Below are 5,246 nucleotides of genomic sequence, written 5' to 3'. Positions count from 1 at the left end.
CGTCAGGGTGGTGTCATCTGCATATCTGAGGTTATTGGTATTTCTCCAGGCAATCTTGATTCCAGCTTGTGTTTCTTCCAGCCCATCGTTTCTCATGATGTACTCTGCATATAAGTTAAATAAGCAAGGGGACAATATACAGCCTTGACGTACTCCTTTTCCTATTTGCAACCAGTCTGTTGTTCCATGTCCAGTTCTAACTGTTGCTTCCTGACCTGCATACAGGTTTTGCAAGAGGCAGGTCAGGTGGTCTGGTATTCTCATCTCTTTCAGAATTTTCCACAGTTTATTGTGATCCACACAGTCAAAGGCTTTGGCATAGTCAATAAAGCAGAAATAGATGTTTTTCTGGAACTCTCTTGCTTTTTCCATGACCCAGCGGCTTTTGGCAATTTGATCTCTGGTTCCTCTGCCTTTTCCAAAACCAGCTTGAACATTTGGGAGTTCACGGTTCACGTATTGCTGAAGCCTGGCTTGGAGAATTTTGAACATTACTTTACTAGCATGTGAGATGAGTGCAATTGTGCAGTAGTTTGGGCATTCTTTGGCATTGCCTGTCTTTGGGATTGGAATGAAAACTGACCTTTTCCAGTCCTGTGGCCACTGCTGAGTTTTCCAAATGTGCTGGCTTATTGAGTGCAGCACTTTCACAGCATCATCTTTCAGGATTTGAAATACCTCTACTGGAATTCCATCACCTCCACTAGCTTTGTTCGTAGTGATGCTTTCTAAGGCCCATTTGACTTCACATTCCAGGATGTCTGGCTCTAGGTGAGTGATCACACTATTGTGATTACCTTGGTTGTTAAGATCTTTTTTGTATAGTTCTTCTGTGTATTCTTGCCACCTCTTCTTAATATCTTCTGCTTCTGTTAGGTCCATACCATTACTGTCCTTTGTTGAGCCCATCTTTGTTTGAAATGTTCCCTTGGTGTCTCTAATTTTCTTGAAGAGATCTCTAGTCTTTCCCATTCTGTTGTTTTCCTCTATTTCTTTGCATTGATCGCTGAGGAAGGCTTTCTTATCTCTTCTTGCTATTCTTTGGAACTCTGCATTCAGATGCTTATTTAACTTCTCTGCAGAGTACATCATGAGAAACGATGGGCTGGAAGAAGCATAAGCTGGAATCAAGATTGCTGGGAGAAGTATCAATAACCTCAGATATGCAGATGACACAACCGTTATGGCAGAAAATGAAGAGGAACTAAAAGGCCTCTTGATGAAAGTGAAAGAGGAGAGTGAAAAAGTTGGCTTAAAGCTCAACATTCAGAAAACGAAGATCATGGCATCTGGTCCCATCACTTCATGGGAAATAGATGGGGAAACAGTGGAAACAGTGTCAGACTTTATTTTGGGGGGCTCCAAAATCACTGCAGATGATGGTTGCAGCCATAAAATAGAAAGACGCTTACTTCTTGGAAGAAACGTTATGACCAACCTAGATAGCATATTGAAAAGCAGAGACATTACTTTGCCAACAAAGGTCCATCTAATCAAGGCTACGATTTTTCCAGTGGTCATGTATGGATGTGAGAGTTGGACTGTGAAGAAAGCTGAGTGCCAAAGATTTGATGCTTTTGAAACGTGGTGTTGGAAAAGACTCTTGAGAGTCCCTTGGACTGCAAGGAGATCCAACCAGTCCATCCTAAAGGAGATTAGCCCTGGGTGTTCTTTGGAAGGACTGATGCTAAAGCTGAAACTCCAGTACTTTGGCCACCTCATGCCAAGAGTTGACTCACTGGAAAAGACTCTGATGCTGGGAGGGATTGAGGACAGGAGGAGAATCAGACGACAGAGGACGAGATGGCTGGATGGCATCACCAACTCTGTGGACGTGAGGTTGAATGAACTCTGGGAGTTGGTGATGGACAGGGAAGCCTGGCGTGCTGTGATTCATGGGGTCGCAAAGAGTCGGACACGACTGAGCAACTGAACTGAACTGACTGAACTGAAGATTTGGGACATAAATTATGGTGTGACTTGCACAACAATGTGAATGTATTTAGTGCCACTGAAATGTACAGTTAAACATGGTTAAAATAGTGTTTTATATTATATGACTTTTACCACACTAATAGTTTTTAAAAATAAGGTAAAATAATGTGCATTAATGCATTATAAACTGTAAAATATTATTTAAATTTAAATCCAAGCAACATGAGTCATATTTTTAGCACCTAAATCAGTGCCTGATACACACCTAAAACAAGTTCTCTGGAAATTAAATAGAGCCTTATAATATTTTGTAATGGTGGTCTTTACAAAGGGTCAGAGATATGTCCTAATCATCCCCTAGATTCCCCCCAACAGTCTATTATCCCTTCTTTTTGTTTTTGATATGAATAAATTTAGGGCAACTCCCAGTTTTCAGTTGCCTAGGCAAAGCCTCTTCCTAGATTAGGTTGTTTAGACAACCTTGCCTAGAAAAGATCTTTCAATTTCTAGGTAGACTGAGACAATTTTCTGTATAGTTGTTTTGGGGACAAGGAACCTCAGGGAATCATGTTCAGTTCTGAGTTTAGATCTTACTCTCCAATATCCTAGATTCTCTTCCAATGAAGGAGAAACTGTCCATTGGAAAGAACATACGGAGATGCTCCTATGCCACTCCTTTTTTCTGAGACTGAGACCACTTATCCTCTATCAGCCTCGTGAGTCCCAAACCACCAAACTGACTTGGCTCCATAGGCATAAGAACTATGAACCACCACTGAAGGTTATTATCCCAGAGTCTCCCTTGTCTCAGGCCACAGTCTCTTTGACTACTCTAAAAATGATACCTTATTTTCATTTAGAATCTTAAAATTAAGTAATGCTCCTAGGTCTCACCTGTCATCAGAAATCACTACCATCTGTTAATATATTTTGCTTCCTTTCCTCTTCTACTAAGCTACTTCTTCCCAGACTTATCAATATGTATTATATGGAACTACAATAAGAGCTTTAACTTTAAAATCAGATAGGACTGGATTTGAATCCAGCCTCTAATCCTAACTGTGACCTTGGGAAGGTTATTTAAACTCTCCGAGTCTCAGTTTACCCATCTGAAAACAAAAGTAATGATATTGATTTCTTGCTATTTGGTGATGATTAAATGATACAGTGCATATAGATTACTAAGCACTGTGCCCAGAACATACAGCCTCAGAGTCCTTTAACCATGCCATGTGGCCATGTATCAGCCTCACCACAAACACTCCCTCCTTATACCTCAGCTATTCTGGAGGCTATCAATTTTTGAAATGCCACCCAGGACTCCTAAAATGAATTTCATGTCTGATCTATAGGTTGTCTTTAAAATTGGACCATATTTAACATCTTTGTATTTTCACAAGAAGAAGTAATAGCCTTAAACTTATTTGTATTCATTTGGATTCTCATAAACTATCTTTGGCTACTGCAGGGACCCCCTACAGACCAATTCAGCATCACTGTAGTACTAAATTCTTTATCTCTGTATCATGGCAAAAAATGGTTAAAAGCACAAACACTAAAGCCAGACTGTCTGGGCTGAAATACCATTTCTGCCTTTACCTGTCTGTGCAAATTGGAGCAAGTTGCTTGACCTTTCCACGCTTCAGTTTCTTCAATGGGATGATAGTAATAGTGCCTACTTTGCAGCATTTTTGTGAATCTAATACAGGCTAATACATGTAAAGTACTCAGAATAGTATCTGGCACATAGTTAACATTTTATGGCTGAGTGCTCACTTTTACTAACTACTTACAAAGTAGGATGAAATTAATTCTACAAACATTTGCTAATTGGTTACATGCCAAAACTATACCCAAGGCTAAAAGATGATGGAGCTCCTGACCACAAGGACCTTCGATAAAAAAGGATATTATATATATGTATATATAAAACACATGCATGCATGCATGCTAAGTCACTTCAGTTCTGTCTGACTCTCTGCAACCCTATGGACTGTAGCCCACCAGGTTTCTCTGTCCATGAGATTCTCCAGGCAAGAATACTACAGTGGGTTGCTGTGCCCTCCTTCAGGGGATCTTCCTGACCTAGGGACTGAACCTGTGTCTCTTATAACTCTTGCATTGGCAGGTGGGATCTTTGCCACCAGCACCACCTGGGAAGCCCCATATATAGCACATACATATATACAATGTATAATCTGGTACACATACATACACATAGTGCACAGTGCACACACATGTCACAAACTTTAGGCGATACCAGTACCTGACATTGTATAATCTGAGATTACCAATCTGTTCCCTTTGGCATTTTTTTTTTAATCTCAAACCAAGAGTTTTTGTTGTCTTTTTAGAATATCACAACTGAGTCCATAGAACCATCTGCTATCTTGTTTCTACAGCAGGATCACTGAGATCTTATTCATCAGCCTGCTGAGCTGTTCCTTTTTCAGAAGCATAGATACCACCCCCAAATTTTCTGATATCCTTGTTTTTAACTGTGGTGGCTTGCTGAATCAAAGCAGCTGAATTTGACACAAGTTCAATGTCATTTCCTTCAAGAATCAACTCACCTTTCTGGGCTTGAGATACTGAACAGGCAACCCCTGGCCTCATTCAAATCCTGTGTATGTATTTTTCACCCAAAAAAGTTCAGATTTCCACAAGAGAACCATTCTCCTGAATAACAACATTGATGGGGAAGTGGGCATACACCGACCTCATCCTGTAATGGAAGCCCAGTGTAACACCCTTGATCATGTTCTGTAAGTGGCTACAGACTGTGCAAACAGTGGCCAGTTCCTTTCTGTTTCCACTCCATTTGTCAACACGGAGCCTCTATTTCTTTTCAAGGAGACTGAGTTCTACTTTGATGTAATTGAAGTCCCTCCAAAGGGTGCCTCTGAGGCCCTTCACAATAACTGTCCATCCCTTCAAGGTAATGTCGACATTTTCTGGGATGTCAACAGTCTGACTGGCTTCTAACATTTTTTGCCTTTAATCAGTGACGAAAGCGGATTTATATCTGGGCTAACTACTTGGACCAGCCTTCTATATGATGGCTGCAAAGAACGGTATTGACTTTACACACCCCCGATTAATTGTTACCAAGGACCCTGAATCAAATCACGTTTTTACTTTTTTTTTTAATTTTTGTTGTTGTTGTTTGTTTGTTTGTTTGTTTTAATTTTAAAATTTTTAATTCTTACATGCGTTCCCAAACTTGACCCCCCCTCCCACCTCCCTCCCCACAACATCTCTCTGGGTCATCCCCATGCACCAGCCCCAAGCATGCTGCACCCTGCGTCAGA

At 40.6% G+C, this 5,246-nt stretch overlaps 1 pseudogene; it reads right to left on the bottom strand.

The window, feature by feature from the left end:
• Nucleotides 1-4,353: 4,353 nt before the first annotated feature.
• LOC138429936 (large ribosomal subunit protein uL6 pseudogene) lies at nucleotides 4,354-4,923 on the bottom strand (annotated as a pseudogene).
• Nucleotides 4,924-5,246: the final 323 nt, after the last annotated feature.

This window comes from Ovis canadensis, chromosome 25 (assembly GCF_042477335.2).
Source record: "Ovis canadensis isolate MfBH-ARS-UI-01 breed Bighorn chromosome 25, ARS-UI_OviCan_v2, whole genome shotgun sequence".
Taxonomy (NCBI): domain Eukaryota; kingdom Metazoa; phylum Chordata; class Mammalia; order Artiodactyla; family Bovidae; genus Ovis; species Ovis canadensis.
This window is presented reverse-complemented; position numbering and strand designations above follow the sequence as displayed.